The sequence below is a fragment of the Anopheles arabiensis genome, chromosome 2 (genome assembly GCF_016920715.1).
Source record: "Anopheles arabiensis isolate DONGOLA chromosome 2, AaraD3, whole genome shotgun sequence".
Classification (NCBI taxonomy): Eukaryota; Metazoa; Arthropoda; class Insecta; order Diptera; family Culicidae; genus Anopheles; species Anopheles arabiensis.
In genome coordinates this window covers 51,095,738-51,115,021 of record NC_053517.1, presented here as the reverse complement: position 1 = coordinate 51,115,021, position 19,284 = coordinate 51,095,738, and the positions used below count along the sequence as shown (strand labels likewise).

Sequence of the window (19,284 nt, the reverse complement as noted above, 5' to 3'; positions counted from 1 at the left end):
CTGTGGTAGATTAAAAAGAGGAGATACATTAACTGCGAATAAATTGCCAATGGATCGGCAGGGTGCAAAACTCGCTCAGCGGTACGACGGCATGTTCTGACTGACCTCCTCCCCTCGGGGGGGTGTACAATCAAAGGGTATGGTCGGTAGTGTACCCGGTGGTTTGCACGGAGAGATAAATTTATTAGTCCAGCGTTAGTTGGAAATTAACCTGCTGAAAGGTGTCTGCATGATTAATGATCCGTCAGCTGGGGTAGGGTTGGTAGGATTGGTATTGCTTCGGTTGCATTGCATTTTGGCGCCATTTCAAATGCCAGATAAGTATGGTAATATTCGCAGTAATGTTGATATTATAAAACATACTAAAATTGTAGCACATTTGGAATGTTTCACCTTATTCTGTAACAAGTTTTTGGTAAGTTTAGAGTCTAATAAAAGTATAAACACATCCAAACTCTTCACCTTGTAATTAAAGTCACTGTTGTTATCTTACATTCGCTGAATAAAGCCTGGTATATGAAAATATTTACACCGGACAAACAACAATATTGACCTGACAATGTTGTGCTGTGCTGCAACAGTTGCATGTTTACCAGCATTAGTCCCTTTTATGGGTCATTTGCAGACTTGGAAATGTGCGCCTCGCTATCATACGCGCCGGGAAGTTGGGCATAAACAGCAATGACACGAAACGTAAACAGTAACTAGGTTATGAACTTGAAAATTGCTGCAGCAGGAGTAAAATCTCTGCTGAGCTCTGCAATTGGCTTAGTAATATAGTCGCTTGTTTACTATGGCGGTGGGGTATGTGCCCATCCCTTTGCAGGACGTTCCAAATCAAGTTCACTGCTGCTGCGTGACGTGCATTTGCATTCCATTTATATTCATCCATTTCCAGCTTCATCAATCGTTTTCAATTCGCTCAGTGCATCAACATGCGGCGATTTGTTCCGCAGTTTTGTGTATCTTTTCTTTCTCTACTACCACCGCTGCAGTATCTGTTTGTTCTGCACTAAGAAAAATTGATCGGTCATCAGTGCACCGCACCCACCCAACATCATCATCATCACCACCACCGCCGCTGCCGAACTGGACCGGTGGTAGACCGTTGATGGAGGCCACCAACAGTCGGTGCCGTTGACGTTGGTGCGTCCTTTTAAATTTAGATTTTACGGTCAAGGCTAACAGTGTGCATGTGAGAGTGCCGAGTTGGGCGGGAAAATGAAATAAATTGAAAATTCCTCGAAGAGCATGCTCCGAAGTGGATTTTTTCAGCTTTCTTTCGAACGAGTTGTTGCTTTTCTTCTGCAGCGAAAAGTCATACCCCCCTTACCACCTCCCCCTCCCCCATCATCCTATGACCGGAGATTGTAGCGGAAAAGTTCTTTGTCCTACATCTGGCTGGACAAGGAAGTTCAGTGGTGTACGGTTAAACTCGTAGCCTTTTTCTGTGAAAGTGTACCGAACCGACTTTTTAAATGATCTTCACGTGTGCTCGTTTTTCACGCTCTTCTAGTGGCGGAAATGACCTCTGTCCGGTCAGCTGGCTTTGGTGTTGCGCTTCCGTCACTGTTGCAGCTGTTGCGGTACGTACTGTGCAACGTTTTTTGTTTTCGTTTTTCGACTCACAAACTTGACAGCACGCGCATTTGATGAAGAAAGGATAGCTTATTTTGTTTTACAACAAAAAGTGGATGTATGTTTATTTTCAATTGTTCGTCAGTGTATATTACCTTGTCATACACTTTCCATTTATAATAACCTTTTTCTACTCTAATTTTTTATTGCTCCAATACTAAACCGACAAGTTCTACTCATAACTACATAACTAATTCAATCATGGATTTGGATTTGAGTAGTGTTTGCTTAACGCGCTTTCTGCTTCGACTAGTGTAAATAGGTCTTAAATTAAAAAAAGCTGCTCATAAACATCACATAGAAAGTTCAACAGAGTAATACATCACGTTAACTGTCCCGAGCGCACGTAACCATATTATAGTATTTTATTCAGTTATTTGTGTCCTTTTAGGTAATACAATATCAATTTTTTTTAAGAATTCCAACTTCTTTCATTATTTTGAAAATTCTTGTTCACCTGATGTAAAATGACTCTGACTTCCTTTCGTTTCATAGAAAAACTGATGCGCTATTTAATTGTTCTAGATGGCGTGAAATAACCAGGTGCGTATTTACAGTATGACGCCAATAATTGCCAATAATAAGATAGCAAATGAAAACTTTATCAATTGCCATCGCGAAAGGTGCACAGCTTCACCGGTTGTTGTGGGTTTTACAGTTGTGTGGACGATTGTTCGCTTATCTTAGTTGTCAGCGTACGAATTTGCCAATTGGTTGGATTAACGAAAAGGCGTAGATCAAATTCTACGCTAGAAAAAGGGGGTATCAAGCGATAAAATTGCGAAAACATATGCTACGCAGCAGACAGATGTCCTCATGCATATCTGTGTAGAGTAGATTACGGCAATTGCGATGCGGTTGTACCATACGTGACCTACATACATTGTCATTATTGGTTCGGTGCAAATAGCAACGTTGAGAAGATTTTGCCAAAGGTGTGTTTTCGGGCGGGTCATTCGACAAAGTATCGTTTTGAATTACTCGTAAAATTTAAGAATACGTATGATATCCATGGAAAATTTATGTTTTCCAGACCAATATTTGAACTGTACAAAAAAAAAGTGTCTCTGCTATATACATGCACACAAGTAGAATGATAAAAAAGACATTTTTAATGTGCTTTTTACCTGCACCTTATCATGCACAATTAAGGTCAGTGGTGATGGACATTCTGGTGCAGAAAAAAACTCTACCTATGCAACAGTAAAATGTAGCCCTTTTTTGGTTTATTTATATTTTTTTATGGAGAAGAGTGCAATTAAACACCACGACAGTAAATGTGCTGCAGATACATATATACGATGCAGTCCGCTTATTCCCCTTACCCCGAAGCAGTGCGAGATTGCAGCTTCCGTTTGTTTGCTTCTCCAGCTTGCAGTAAAAATGTGGCTCCTGGAGTAGCAGCTGGTGGAAGTTTTAAAGCTAGATCCAACACCGAGATCATTACAATGTAGGAGAGAACATATAACAATCTAATGCATTTGAATGTGATGAGTAAATGTTGCGCTCATTGCACCAAGCCAAGTAAACAATGGCGCACGACGAAAAATAAACAAAATTATTAAAGCGTCATACTTTTATCGCAGATATATCTCTGTTCGGTGGTCTACGCTTCGCTGTCTTAGCAGTGGGCTTGTCTGTTGATTTGTTAGTATGCGTATGGGGTCACGATTCATTTCAGATTTAATTTCAAATTCAGTTGGAAACCCCTTACCCGGGCAGAACATTTAGTTGAACACAAGGATAACAGAAAGAACCGTGTTCACGGAATGTACGTTTTAATCGGAATGTACGTTTATCGAACGTTAAACAAATGTCCTAAGCTTAACGAATGGTGAAATATAACCGTCACCGCCATCATTCCGTGTCAGTCACGACATGCTGTGGTAAAGCTTTATTATCGCAGGCTTGATATGGGTTCTCGATAAGCTTACCAATCGAAAACTCATTCATTCCAATTGAGCTGATTTCTTCGAACCGAAACCATCACCATCCCGGCGTACTCGAGTCGACCGATGACGGATCGGTATTTGATTGCTGTTGAAGGTTTCGGCAATCTTTCGCACCCTCCACGCATAAGCTGACATCGACGTATTACCGATTAGATATCTGTCCCCAGACCCCCTCGCTACATTTGTCAAAAATCGCTCAATTGCGGATGTAAATATATTGCCGATATTTCCTCAGCTTGCAGACGACGGGAAATGGGACGATGAGCGGGACACCACGCCATTTTTAAGCGCATTCCAGTCACGTTTTTATAACTGCGGTGATTTTGCGTGCAATTAAAGAGTGACGAATTGATGAGAAATCATTGGAATGGTCGTACGTAACATTTTATGGGACCACGGAGCAATATGGAGACCCTTGATTTAAACGGCACTAAACGTTTAAAATCTATTCCCGTGCTACAGTCGTCCCCGCGCCCGGCCTAACAACATATGCCCATCATTCAAGTTCAAGTCCCGCATAGACCGAGCCCTCCTCATATGTAGGACTGACTTGTCTATTATGAGTACACGAACAAGTCGCAGATAGCTCAGCCATGCACAGTAGTGGCTAGATCGTCCGGAATTAAGGATACAAAATAATTATCTTCGTTTTACAACTTTTCACTCTTCAACAAAAATATATTTCTTTATTTGGTAATGATAATAACAATCTTGGACAAATTGGATATTCCACATACATATAACAATTCTTCATAATTTTTTTTCATTTTGTACTGTTCGTGGGACATCAACCAACGAAAAAATGTGTTGTAACTTAACTTGTTGGCTATGTTCTCCATCAACCTTTTCACATGCTTTATATGATCCTTGTAATTGCGAATATTCTGTAATTATCTCATTGATATCATTTCAGCGATTCGATTGGATGAAAGTGTGAGTGAAAAAGAAGAATAATTCTGTACCTTTATATCTCATATGGATATCTGTAACCGACATTTTTGAAGCCGGATGTGTGGAATGGGAATACATCAGCTGTTAGTATTTTAAATTCAAATAATTCAATGAAGTCATCAATTCAGTAGCTATACATCTTGTCAAGCTAGCAATAGTGAGTGAATACGAAGCAAAACATGCCAATGTCGATACAGCCCCAGAACACATTCGTGGACTATTTTAATCTTAACGTGCGCTCAAAATTATCCAGCGCATCTGTCACATCACGATTGATCACTGCTCTGAAGTTCGGAATTCAACATGTTCATATCTGATTTGCTCCAGGGGTTTTCTGTTAAAGTCGATAGAAGGATTTGCATTTACTGCTGGTGTTCGATGGAAACAATATTAATCATTAATATTGTTTTCATCAAACAGTGATTGCTTGTGTAAAACTCAGAAAATGAGTAAATTAGTAGAAAAATGTGAAAAATGAGAACAAAGTTATCTTGTCCTATTACACTTAAAGCAGGATTTTTTGAATCGGGACGAAAAATAGCAAATGAAGATGACAGTATTTTACTTCGACTATTAACCCTGTTACACGAGTCAGCTTTTGTGGAACGTGTTTCTTCGCTATAACGGCGCTAATGAACGACAATGTCCGCAGTGATCTTGCTTGTTTTGATCGGTATAACTATAAAACTCATTGGCACCTGATGTACCGATCAATGGCACATCTCTGTGTGTGTTGCGTTGTGTTGTATTGGATCGATGATGGCTCAACCACATTCATTCATACTTTAACAAACCGGCTCAGTATGAAGAATCATCACTATCAGCTCAACTAACCCCTCTCTCTCTCGCTCTCTTTATGGCTCGCATCACGACAACTGATCCCAACACGAGCCGCTTCGGATTGTTAATGAACTTCGATTTTCTCTGTATGCGTGTTCGTCAGTGACGCACGAAACCAGCACGTGATCATCACTGCTTTGCACGATTCGTTAGTTGTGGTGAAGTTTCTGAAACACGCACTCTCTTGCCCAAGCAGTTCGGCGCACTGTACTGAGTGTACTACTCGATTTCGGATCAACGATTCAACGCTCAGATTTGGTATTGAAGATTACCACCATTACTGACGTCATGTGAAGTTCATGTGAGGTAAGACCCAAAGGAACGTTAAGACATTTTCGCTCGCCCGGCGCACCTGATTTCGATCTCGATCGTATCATATCAACAGCCGAGAGCATACTGGAGCGCACAGCTCAATAACGGTGCGAGTCTCGTGCCACAGTGTGAAAACGTCTTCCATGCCTGTTTGTGAGTGCGTTTGTGTGTGTGTGTGTGTGAAGAGTCTTAAAAAGTTCGCTTTTTCGAAAAGACCTTGCCGGCGGTAAGTTAGAGTGGGAACGTGGGGTTAGACTTGTGTAGTAGTGCAACAACCCTCACCCTTACGGTGCGAACTGCTAGAATGGGAAGTTTCATGCTACGCTCCTTTACCCGATTCGTAGTAGGCATTGCTGATAAGAAAACAGCTCAACAGTTGGTGGTAGTGACATCACATAACAGCTCACCCCACGCAACGCGCTGTGGTTGTTGCCGGTCTTTCGCGCACGTTTGGTGCGAGATAAACGCTCGCCGTTACCAGGCGCAATTACAGGGGCGTGGAACAGATGGGGCAGGTATTGAGGTGGCAGGTTCGAGGAGCCTAGATTCAAAGTTGAATGTCTCGTAGTGTGAAGACTCGTGGAGGAGGCTCGTTTGAGTTGGGGCAGTTTTTAGCGCGGTTGTGAAATTTTTCTACCCCTTTATAGAGACGGGTAACGAGCTGGAGGATGGAGTTAGAGCTGTGGTAATGGGGATGATGAAAGGTTGGGATTTTTTTTAATGGGATGATGCCATGCAGTTTCTTTTATGGGAACAAGTATGACTGGTAGACTTGTTCAAAGGGGATTCTATGAACGTTTTAACGATTAAATAGCCTGAAAGATATTTATTTTTTCTCTTGTTTTTTGATAATTTAACCGCTTTTTGGTATAATCATTTTTGCCTTCTAAATATTTTGTAATATGAACTGTTTATCATTGTGCACTTTGCTACTAAAAGTAATTATCGATCCACAGAATCAGAAATTTCGTTCACACTCATCATGATTGTTTATTTCGTCCGGTACAAATTCAGTCAAACACAATCGCAAGCTGCATTCAGCGTGATTCAAGCGGGTGGGTGGGTGTGATGTGATTTGCTGAAGATAAATAATTTTGTCACCTGCTTGCCGAGCTTAATCCGATATGGACGGGGTGGGGTGTACGGTTGTTTGCGGTGGTCATGCACCATTGGCCTGACAGGCGCATTTATTTATCAGCGTTTAACCGCAAGCCAAGCCCCGATCGCAACCCTCGCACACCGTTGTGAAATTGTGATGAATCACGCAGAATCACCCAGACCTGTCTGTTTGTGGAGAGTTTTTGTCGCACGGTGGTGAGCACGGGATGAGCGGTTGTTTACAGTAACCCCACTCACTCCGTTGGAAATTATCAGCTGTGGCATACCCGTTCGGATGCCAAATGTCACAACGCGTGTGCTGGACGGCAACGTACGCTGCCGTCAAGTTCACGTGTGGTGCACCAGCGGAAAAGAAAGCGCGCTCGCGCAAACACAATCTGTCACATTTTTCTTGATATTCTAAGTGGCATGATGCCCCGTCGCTTCACTTCATCGATTCATCGTCGCCCGTCCCCCGGAAGCCGCGGCCCGTGGTACTCGATTCTACTTGTCATTTAATTCAACTAATTAGTGTGCGATTGAATGACTGTACGCGGTGGTTTATTGAGGACCCCGTCGGTGGCGGTCGGCGGTACACAGCGGTAGCAGAAACGCTGATGAAGATCGATTCATAAACGGACACGGTGGTGGTGTTGCGGGCTGCTGATAGGCGACGACGACGATGAAGATACGGAAATATATTTAGCTTGCGCACACGTTTCATCGAACGCGACAAAAACGTGATGAGAACGAGGGCGGCTAACACACGACGGCTGTTTGTTGTTCCGTTGCCAATAGTTGTCGTGAACTTGATTCGGGAAAAAAGGAATGACAACGTTAAGAATGTTTTCATTTGAGCTCGATCACTCTAATCAGTGGTTCACGACGCGCCATTGAATCATCATCCGATTTAGTTCCGTTTTGCCTGCTTGCAACGGTAGTGAGCTTTTGGTTTTGTAAAAGCTAGAAAGCCCGCCGTCTATTTGTATTAGGCTTTGGCCGTATTTCGTAATTTTTCGCCACAGTCACGGCTTCAATATTGATCAAACGAATGCTCCGACTGCGGTACCGCTGCTGCAGCCGCCAGGTGCTATTTCTACCTCTCACCACCCACCACCGACATTCGCTTAATAGGGTGTTAGCCCTTGAGCTGCAGATCTCCACGCAGTTTGCAAAGTTTTAGGTGTCGCAGGTTTGAAGTTGGCAACGATCATATGGCTGCTGCCGGCGCCTGACCCACGCGTTGTTGGCTGGTGGCTCGCGCGTGCTCCCCTTTCGTGCCCGTTCTAAATTTAACACGTCTGGTGCGGGTGGTGTGCGGCCATTGTCTGCGCTGATCACGCTCTTTATTGATACAATTTATTTGCGGCCCGTTTTGCGCCCCTAAATGGACGATAATCGATGTCAATTGAGGTTGGACAGTTGGGGACATGGGCCTGTGGGTTCAGTTTGTTGGTTGGTGCGCGGTGCAGATTTCGTTGCGAGAATGTTTGGGGAATGTGGTTCGGATGTATATGCGCAAGTGAGGGATATGCTTTGATACAATTGTATACAGCACACCCTCAGCGAACTGATGATTGATCACGAGGATCAGGAAATGACGATATTTCGTTACTTTTTTACGCCAACGCTGAACTGTGATTTGTTTCGCATTCTCGTTCCGGCTGCAATGTGTTTGTAGAGTTTGACGTACCCTAGGCACGTTTTGCATGATGACGGGCGGTATGATTGGTTTCACGTGAAGAGAAACTGTGTTTCCCGTGTCCCCCTATCCCCTTCCTAACTCCTGGTGTATGGCCATTTTGACTAGTAAAATGAAATCATTGTGCTTCTATGACTGTGCCGCGCACCATGATTAGTATCTGATTGTTTCCAATAACAATAATGCTGTGTCATTCGCTTTATTTTACTGCCAACGTGTGCACTAGCAAACATTAGAGCACCAACAAGCTCATACAATTTGCCATCAAGTGGGATGGGGAATGTGCCTCCAATCATTTGCATCCAGCACTCTCCTCTTTACTGCTGGCGTGTCCAACCGTGTTGTAGTTCACTGTACTTTTGTAGTCATTGAACTACTGGTCTATTGCTGATGCAACAGGAACATCAAATACAATTTTGTTCGTTCGTCAAGTGAAGCTAACGTAGATTCACGGATTCAAATCTCATATTGACTAGGCTTGACTATTGTGTTTTTTTTATTCAGGAGGGACGGCTTAACCGTATTGTCTAAGAATATATGGTTCATTGTTGAAGAACTTGAACGACTTAGTTTAAAGAACTAAATGAAGCATCGTTCAATCGTTCGATCGTTAGTCTGTTCATTCGTTCATAAAATCTGTCGGCTCAGTTCATCGTTCAATCGTTTGTCCTTTGAACAGAAAAGTTTCAAGACTTGTAGACTAACAGAGCAATATAATTATTGGAGAACACAGGAATGTAGCAATTTATTTATCTTTTTAAAAGAATTGAATAAATGAATGTTTTACTTCATGAATCATTCGTAAAGAATCATTGTTTTGTTTTTTGGGTGATGAGTGGTTCGAATATTGCATCAAATGACCTATAATTCATGATCCTCTAACGACCAGTCTAAAGTCTAAAATCTTAAGTTTTGCTCAAGTTTAGATATTCATGAATCTACAAAGATTCCAAACATCAAAGATTCCCTTTGAATCTTTGTTCATATTCATGAATTTGAATCAGTGCTATCCATATATAAAACGAAATGATCAGCGTTCAATCGATCATCTCTAGTATGGATCAGCGAAACGACCCTGTTTTGAGTAAATGAATCAAATCCATAAGTGTCTGATAACATCCTACATTAATTACGATTGTTACATCAAATAGTGGATTGAACAAGAAGAATAAAAAGCATATACTGTAGTGGAGGTATTCAAAAACATAATTTTTGTATTCACTTTGGTTTATGGAGCAAAATACCAAAAGAGTGAGTATCTAGTAGGTCCAAAGACTGAGTTAAACCCCAAAATCGTTAGTGTCGCAGTCAGTCGCAGTTGCAAAGGAAGGAGTAGTGTTATAGATTTGTGTAATGCAATCTACTTACTTAAAGAGTAAGTTCAAAATTTAAATCCATGTCCTACTTTCTCTTTTACATAAAGATTTAAACAACAAAGAAAAAGTATATTTTCTGATCTACAAACCGAATCAGGAGTTCCGGTTTACAGCAATGGTTCAAAGTACATTTAAACCCACCTACTTATGGTTGTAAGGGTCGAATGTTTAGCTATGACTGCGTTAATTCAGTTTCATTGTATTTTTGTAACTTCTGGCTAAAAGCATTATCGCATCACTATTTTTTGTTGAGCAGTATAACTGGCCCGTCGCTTCATACAAGTTATTTTACGTCTAACCGCGATAACGCTTCCTAATGCCCCCGAACCTTCTCACAGTTAGTTACCAGACGGACCACGTCTTACGCCGCGCTGCATGTGAGAAGCACGTGAGTTGTTGGTAATGGTGTATGATTCGTGTTCACACCCAGGCCGGGTTGAAATACGGTTCTCACGCACATACTCGCACTCGTACAAACGAACCACGATCCTATCCGCTTCCGATCGGTGACGTTGTACCCCCCTATTTTCGACTACGATGAACCTCTTCCGACTGCTCGAACAACGAAGCATTGCGGATCAGCCAGTGGAGCAGATTAGTCGTTGATGTTGTATCGCCCCTCGCTGTAACCGGATTTTATCATTTTCTTCGCGAGAAGCTGGCCGCGCGAAGAACTCGCGAATTCGCAATTTGTTTCACGCTAGCGGGATGCCTCTGACCAGTCAAACGCTTTGTCGCGAGGATGAGGAAGGCTACCGAGCAGTGCCAGTGGTGGTGTCTCCCTTTTGGCAAATATTTGCGCATGGTGGTCGTCCGGTCGCCCAACCGCTGAGAGCGAGAGAAGAGGGTACGACGTCCCATGGTTCGCCTGCTCTACACTTCGAGGTTTTGGTGAAGGTTGAAGCCTGAAGCGAGTCGGTGATGAGGAGGTGGGGCGGAGACGAAGGAAAATAAGAACCAGGAAAGGGCTTGAAGTAGGTGGGAAGGAGGTTGAAACCTGCTACACAGAGGGTGAACTTTGGGCATTCCATTTGACCGAAGCGAAACGCAATCTGTGTGAGCCTCTCCTACCAACCCGTCCCTTCTTGAGACGGTTTTTCCCCAAAAAGTGACTTCCTCCAACCAAAACACCCTCGCTTTCTTCCCGTCCCCGTCAAAGGTGTTCGCGACTCATTCGCGAGTGGGGCGCAGGTTATCACAGGTACGTCTATCGCTCCACGCGGGTAGCACCACTTTCCTGCGCTCCGTCGAAAAACGTGCTTACGTAGGAATCTTCGCAGAAGCAAAATTACGCATGCCGGCCGGTTGCGCTTGATGGAAAAAGAAAGAAAAAAGTGAAGAATGAAAGAGAGAAAAAGAGAGAGAGAGCAAGAGAGTTCGACATTGGGCCAACGTGTTCTGCAGTGGGGTTGCAAAAAGGGCAATGCGAAGGAACATGGGTAGCACCCCCCGTCCCGACGTTCACGTTTCTTCCGCAACCCTCCTTTTCTCGGGGTTCTCTCTGCGGTGCTTTGCGCGTTTTTTGGGGTGTTAGTGAGTGCAAAATACGCGCGAAGGCAAGATACGCCAATGTTTGTGGAAGCCGACAACGCGCCGCGTAGTGATGGGGTGACGGTTGGACCAGGAAAGGGAACTGGCGGTTCAAGGGATGGAAGACCACTCTGCACCCCCCACCTTCTACCCCCTGTTTCGGTGCCTGTCAAACAACCCCCCGCGCAGTGCGACTGCGCGATCCGCTTACGTCGGCATGATGTTGGTGATACGTAGAAAGAAATAATATTTAAAAAAAAATCCACACACACTGCCACCAGACTCGGCTCTCGGGTGAATTTGAACGTAATCGGACGGTGCGCGCGATCCGCATGGCATTGTGCGGCCCCCTCGACAAACACACAAACACCAGCGGGCTATAGGGGCAACTTCGTGGCACCCTCCGAGCCTCTAGATCGCGTTCCTCCCCGGGCCCCGCGAGGTACAGTTCCGCGGTAGGTTGTTTTACCACCACACAATCACCGGTCGTCGGGTCGCGTTCGTCGTCGTAGTCGTCGTCGTGTTTCCTCCCGTCCGCAATGTCGGTACTCTGCTGGTCTATGTGCGGCAATGGAGGACGGGGAAGGAGTAGCGCCAGCGCGCGGTATCGCCGGTCCCTTATGGTAGCGGCGCGGTGAGGCGATTCGAGCAGAAGTTGAATAAAACCAAATATATACTGCTCGAATGATTCAGTCTTCAGACAGTGGTGCTGATTGATTACGAGCCGCCAGTGCAGTAGCGGGTGCGCGTGCGCAAGCTCTCGGTGTGTGACTCTTTCTCACTGACCGTGTGGTTAGAGCAATTAGTTTTTGTTGTTCCGGGACAAACGCGAAAACGGACGGGAATACACGCAACCGCGTGCTGCAGTTTGTTTTCGTGCGCAGACAGACGACGGTTCAGACGAAGTTCTCGCTCGCGTTTGTCAGTTTACATCGGTTTCCGGTGTCGAGCGTGTCTACCCAACCGGAAAAGGCGCCGGCGGAAAGTGAGACACACAAAAGTGAGTTTTTAACTACCTTCCTACAACAATAGCAGCAGCACCATCGGTTTGCGGATTTTGCAGTTTGCAGCTGTTCAGCAAATGGCAATCAATTCTTGCCGATTTCGATCTTGATCCATCTTGACGGCGAATAAGGGGTGATTGTCAGCGATTCGCAAGTATTGTGTAATGTAACAGTGTCTAGCAGTTAGAGAAGACGAACCGCAGAACCGATCGGCACGACTACGCACCAATACCGGGCGGTAGCAGCAACAGCAGTAGCAGTAGCAAACGTGCTCATCTTCCGAACGTGCTGTGCAATCCTCAAGGTTTTTTTTTCGCTTTTCTATTTAACGTAGTTACGCGTTTGGTAGCAGAAATACCTCGATGACTACGACTACGCGCCAGCACGTGGCTACAATGCGCAAACTAATGCACGCTTTCGGTCTCTGCGTCACCAGAACGTCTTTGCTGCGGTGTTCGCTTCAGCACCTTTTTCAGCCAGTTTCGACAAAAGTGGGTGTTGGTGGTGTGCGTTTGTGTGTGGTGTTGTCGTGCGTTCTAATAAAAGGACAAGAAGAATTTGTTCTGGAAACTGCCTAGTGTGTCAACCGTTCCTGCAACCCAGTCGAGAGTTCGAGTAGAAAGCGTTGTACGATGACCCTGTCTAATCAGCAAAATTTTGTGAATCCATCCATGTGTAGCGGTCGAAACGCGAGGAGCCGTAATGTAGCTATCCGTTACTGAACAATGAAATTACAGTGGTAGAGGCTGAGTAGTGAAATTAAATAGTAGTACTGCATTATGGTACAATGATAAGCACATTGCCATTGCTACTGGCAGATTGTGGTATGGCAATGCGGCGATAGTTCCCAGGTAGCCGTATTAGTTTGTATTTCAATGAGGGGATGCTTCAACTTTACATTCACCTCTCTGTCTAGTGTGTACCTTCCGTGCAAGCAAGCAAAAATGGCGCGCAATCTCATCATCGTCGCTGAACTGCGCGCGCACGTGGCAACCTGAAAACATACTCGCGTTTCGTTGGCTTATCTGTCCGTGCCGATGATTCCATGCAAGCAGAGGACTTGGACTTCTTGTAGTAGATGTGTTCATCAATGAGTCAAGAATCAAGTGTGACAAGTAGACTATAGTGCAGCTAGCGAAGCGTTCTTGGTTTCTGGTTTATTTGATTTCAATCTTCATATAGCACCTTGTTTGGGAGCATTTTAGCGAATCACTCCTAAGCATCGTTACTCTACTGTTCATTGACACTAACTGTAGCGTGTTCTGTAATGATTATATGCCAAACAATTTATTGGAAAGCATCGTTCGTTATAGCCATCAGGCAGTTAAACTGTAGTTGATAAGAGTTTGGTATTTTGCAAACGCGATTACGCTAATGTTTGAAACGTGTTGTGTTATGTAGCGAATGTGTCGATTGCTAAAAGACCTGAATTGATCAAAAAGTGCTGACTGCTCTATATTGTGGTAGCTATTTCTGTATTTGTCGGTCGATAGCAAAAGGGGTTTTCCATCTTTCTTTCTTTTATTGCAATTGTTGTCCTGTCAGACTTATTATTTGATCAAAACGAGCTACCTTTTAAATTCTTCATTTTGGTTCATGTTACAAAATGTCGCTGACGGGGGGTGTCTTAAAGCACACTCCGCTCTAGCTCCACTGTATTTGTTGCCTTTTTGTCACATAACAGTTGTTTCCTCGTGTGCTTCCATTACTACCGATCGGCTTTACTCTCGTCTGTGCTGTGTAGTGCAAATTTTTTTGAATGAGCAGTTTCTTTGAAAATGGTACGTCAATCAATCACGCGTTTGTCGCGTGAAGCTTGAATGGTTGGTCAGATGGGTCAAACGATGGTGCGTGGGTGGCGTGGCGGATGGGTTCAAGTAAAGAGCTGCAAAAACTGATGCTCGCATAGAGTTTTGCGGCACACTCACATGAACCTGCTGATGCCGTCGTGTAATTGCTTTTTGTTAGTCTCTTTCGTTTTGAGAAATCTTTTGTTTGTGCATATTTCGTTGAAGCAAGATGCTATAAAGTACAGCTTTCTGCACCCCCAAAAATTATCACGCCACAAAAAAAGAGAAGCAAAATTTTATCTGTTCGGCGAAAAATTGGCGCATGTGTTACTTTATCCACTCACTCACTCGCGAGGAGAGGATGTTGGCGTTTTTTGCTGTCACGTTGATACATCGACTGCTTGATACTGATTTATTTGATCTTTGCTTCATGACCCAACAGTGCTGTGCAAGTTGGGTAAGACATTTTGGGGGATGTTTTAATTACGTCTCTACAAATACTCTGCGTTTGCGTATGTGTGTTATACTTGTACACGTAAATTAGTACCATACACGTAGCAAGTTATTCAAAAGACAATATAACAAACGATCGAAATCAATCTTAGAAGATTACGTTTCGGTTTATTTATGTTTCTTGTCGTTGGATGCCATACCATTTAACAGTAGTAAGAAATACAACTTGCCAAAAGAGTATCAATAAATAATGCATTTTCAAAGTCTTTGGTGTTTAGTACCTCTGCAAACCATTCCCGGTAATTAGTTACTAAAAACGATCAAGTACCTGTCTTTAAGACCTTCAAATCATGTTCCTTTACTTAAGCCTCTTTGCGATTTATTGGATGACTATATTTTCAGAGTTGGCTGACGTGCATATGACCACATTTCCACGTTTCATTGCCATAAATCTGTCGCTGCCTAATCAAAATCAGAATTGTGCACAGCTTAGCAAGATAAGGATTGCCATTCTGTGACGCAGCATATGGCAAGGAGAGAGCCGCCCAACCTAAGGTATCGCATACGCCAGCGTACGCGTACTACCCTATCAAAGCTAACCTTTAGCCTAACCGCGGAGAGAGCGAGAGAAAAACAACCATTTCCTTCGCCCACCCTTTGTTCCTCTGTCCGGTCCATTTTGGGGTGGGTTTGGAACAATCGGTACCGGTACTAACGGCCAGTACTTTAGCCAGTCTCTGTCAGTAGTTCTTGCCTGATGCCTGGGGGTGTTGCCATTGTGTGGCTGGGCAATGGGCTGGGGCGATTCTGGTTCTACATTACTGGATACTTGTCAGAAGCGGGTGGCTTTGCTGCACATTCCTAGTTTGGTGTTGGCCTATATCCTCGTTCAGCCCGCGGCTCACCAACGTGTTGTGGCACTTCTGTTAACCTTGAAATCCCGGCGTAGAAAGTGATCTAGCCAGCCGCTAGCGCACAACCTACACGATACCGCATGTGCCACCGCCGCCCCGGCTGCAAGGTGCGGGGAGCTTTAATCAATTTGCTCTAGATTGGAGGGCGGGCACATTTGCCATTAAACCAGTTAGTTTACCAACCTGGCACTAGCGGGACTAGGTATCTGGCCTGTTTTTTTTTTGTTTGCCTCGGACGGTTGGAATCTGGTCTTGATCTTGTCCCGATTTACATTAGAACGGTGTCTCATGTTTTGATATCAAAAGACCATATCTTGGCATGCTCACCCGTTTGCGCCCCCAACGAGCTTAGTGAATACACTACCCACCTTAAATGGTGGTGATCTAGCCGGGTGCGACTTGCATGCCCTGCCTCCCACCACTCCCAACAATGACAAAGTGCTGGTCAATTCGTGCCCTGCCAATAGTATGGTCACTATAGGCTTTTGGTTGTGCCGTGGGAGTCGTTCTAGTCCTGATCCGGGTCCGCAGCGGGAGGAAAGGTCCCACGAAAGACCTTGCCATTTTTCTCCAGCAGGAAATATAGGAAATGCACGGGCGGGGTGGCTCGGGCGCACACCACTCACCACGCTTCTATCGCCGCATTATGTGACAAAGCGGAGTAAACCACGTTAGCTTATCAGCATCAGCAAGTTGCCACACCTAAAGCAGGCTGTTGGGGTATATCTTTTCATTTTTTTGCTAACTGGAACCTTCCACGTTTTTCTTTTTTTTTGCTGAATCGAAAATAGGACCCTTGTTGTTGTTCAATCAATTTCCAAACAAACGCGCTATGTGGCCCGTTGCTGCTGCTGCTGCAACTCGTATCATTAGTGCGCAGATATGCTATCGCCACATGGTTCGGAGCAATTTCGCAATACCCCAGTCGGTACAAAAATTCGATGACGCTCTGAGTTAATTATCACATTTATGTCTCGTTCGTGACGGCTGGTATGGGTTGGGGAGTTTTTCTTTCTCATTGTCCGCAGAGTACCACTTTTCGATATCTCATTTTTCATAGATAACGTGCAAAGATATACCCGTGTACAGCAATACTGGAATACACGGTGCGGAAAGGGGCAATCATTTCGTTCGATTTACAACGACCACGGCAAATTGTATTATTCGGTCGTGTTTTATTTTCTGCTGCTATAATGAAAATGTTTTTTTTTTTTTATAATTGAAAACTGTTCCCTGTTTTGATACTACAATTGACGAGGCTTTTTTCAGAAGCGGAAGTTTGTGGTTACATTTATTCGTTGTTGTTAGTTTTGGTAGCGTATCGTACCGCGTCCCGCAATGCGCAGCATTGCGACAGTTTGACGGATAGTGATAAACAAATGTAATATCATTAATTATACCTGCTAACCATGAAGAGCATGTGTGTGTGTACGTTCTGTTATAACTACAGCTTATCTTTCAGCTTAAGGGTTTGTTTATAAAGTAGAGACAAAAACACATTTTTCATTCACCCTTTTCCACCGTATACATACGAAGCTGCTGTTAGCCAGAATAAAAAAGTAGAATATGAATATAATTATTACATATAATGTAACATATCTTAAATACTTCAGTGTAAAGATACTTATTCTACGCTAAACACGATACATTTGAATGATGTAACAAAACATCGCATTCTGTACATCCAGCTCATGTCAATAAAATCAATGTGAATCTTTTTGTGTGGTTGTGATTGGATAAATTACCTAATTGTAGTTGATTACCATCTGGAATTGATTTTATACTTGGGTTGAGGGTGTATCTGTCATTCTTCTACCTTCCAGCAATTGAATGATGCTTTACACATCGAACAGCGGTGCCTAACGAGTTTACTGCCAAATGACATCATTTATTGTCTGGTGTGTACGGGAAATGAGCTGCTCTTCCATTAGAGCATTGTAATGCGGACAGTGCGACATTGTCATACAGAACGCTTTGTCTGTTTCAAACTTTTTATTCAGATTTGAAGTTTTGTATCATTAACTGACACTATCATTTTTATTAGGTGTACCATGATTCTACCTTCTGAGCTCTAAGTTCCAGTGAACTCAATCGAAAAAGCAGAAATTTACACCCAAACGGCAATGTTTGACGTCACCGGAAGTGACGGAAGGAATAACAAATACTAAGCAAGACAGCAAGAATGTTAGCAGAATCACTGGATCCGGTTACGCACAACAAATGTCCAGAGAGCGGGGCAGGCTCAGTATATTTAGCATCTCTCTGTACGGTTTGGTTTCGGATGTTGGCAACTGTCGCATCTTCTCAAACTCAACCGACAGACGATCGTGACTCTATCATGACCATTGACGGGGAGAGTACACGGCGGGCGCAAATTGTGTCATGATCAAGTTGCGCTATTTCTTCGCTGTCCGTTTTCCTGACAAGGAAGGCCATCGTGGTTTTGTCTCAGGCGGCGACAGTGACATTTGGGTCCGGAAGGACGATTATCAATAGTGTGCAGCAAAACCTGTTTGCTACACTGTCCATCATCTTTTTGCAGAATTAATTGTGAAAAATGGCTATTTAATGACTACAAATTTAATGTGCAAGTAACCAAGAAGGTGAAGAAACAAGTTTGTGTCGGATGGTTGTTTCCATTGGAATATGAATGTATCTCTTGATACATCGAACTACACGTTGAAGAGTTTAAGCAATAAGGAAAAAGTTGTATGCTAAACTTCACCTATCTCAAGAATATTTCATCGTTGATGGTGGGATCAAGGTTTTAGCCTCTTGTGTTCGGTTTTAGGAAGTTTAAAATAAGGGTTAATTGATAGGAAAAGACAGAATGATCAATAGTTAACCCCCGGTTAAAGCAAAATATTGTGCGGACCATGTTTGAATTAACGCAACGTTGCTTGACCATCGAAAAAGGCTGGAGGTAGTCATTACTTCCTACTGTGCCGGCCACAACACTAATGATGCGATCTTCCTATGGACAGCCAAAAGCAGAAACGTTATACGTGTAAAGGAAGAGGCGAGTTTTGAGAGAAAGCAGGAAACGTGCAGGTCGAAGATCGCGTGTCGTCTTAAAATATAACCCGTTGGCGGTGTATGTGTGTATTTTGGACGCAAAAAAAACTAACGTTTTTGTCAAAAATAAAACATCCCAAATAAATCCCGGGGTGTGTGTAGTGGGGAAAGGGAATGAAAGAAACGAGGACCGAATGGATACTTTTTTTGCAGAAAGTGACTTGGTAGATCATCTGATGCATTTAGCAATATTGAAAGTTTAGGTTGATTTTGAGAGTAAACTGTAAGAAATAAGTTCTTAATAAATCATGCATTTTAATTTTTAAACTGATGAGATTCTACTCAGATATACTGTTTGTTGGGAAGAAAAAAAAAAGAAAAAGAAAGAACGGAAATTTATTTGAAATTAGGTCATATATTTATAACCATCGTGCATGGCATGACTTTGGCATGAATGTGCACATGCTACGAAAAGTTACCTGTTTCGTTTTATGACCACCAACAGTTGCAAAGTGATAAGAACTGTGAGTGATGGGTGAAATGAAATAATTTAATTTTAGACTAGAACATAACAAAGTTTCATGTAAAACCAACGCAAAGAAATGAAAGCAACTTGAATCGAAGTAGATGAAAAAACAGACAGCGATAATGGTTTTTATTAAAAATAAGTCAATCTAGGTTATCTCCCGCCACACAAGGGTAGATTTAT

At 43.4% G+C, this 19,284-nt stretch overlaps 1 protein-coding gene across 2 annotated transcripts in view; it reads left to right on the top strand.

Annotated features, from left to right (window-relative positions):
* Positions 1–19,284, top strand: part of LOC120895423 (sodium-dependent phosphate transporter 1-A) — a 44,139-nt gene that overhangs the window by 14,186 nt on the left and 10,669 nt on the right. The window contains exon 1 of one of the 2 annotated variants that reach the window (XM_040298780.1): positions 12,083–12,399. The exons of the other annotated variant lie outside the window; for it this stretch is intronic. The gene's annotated coding sequence lies outside the window, so the exon portion shown is untranslated. Of the gene's footprint in view, positions 1–12,082; positions 12,400–19,284 lie in introns of those variants that run through there. 2 annotated transcript variants of the gene reach the window in all.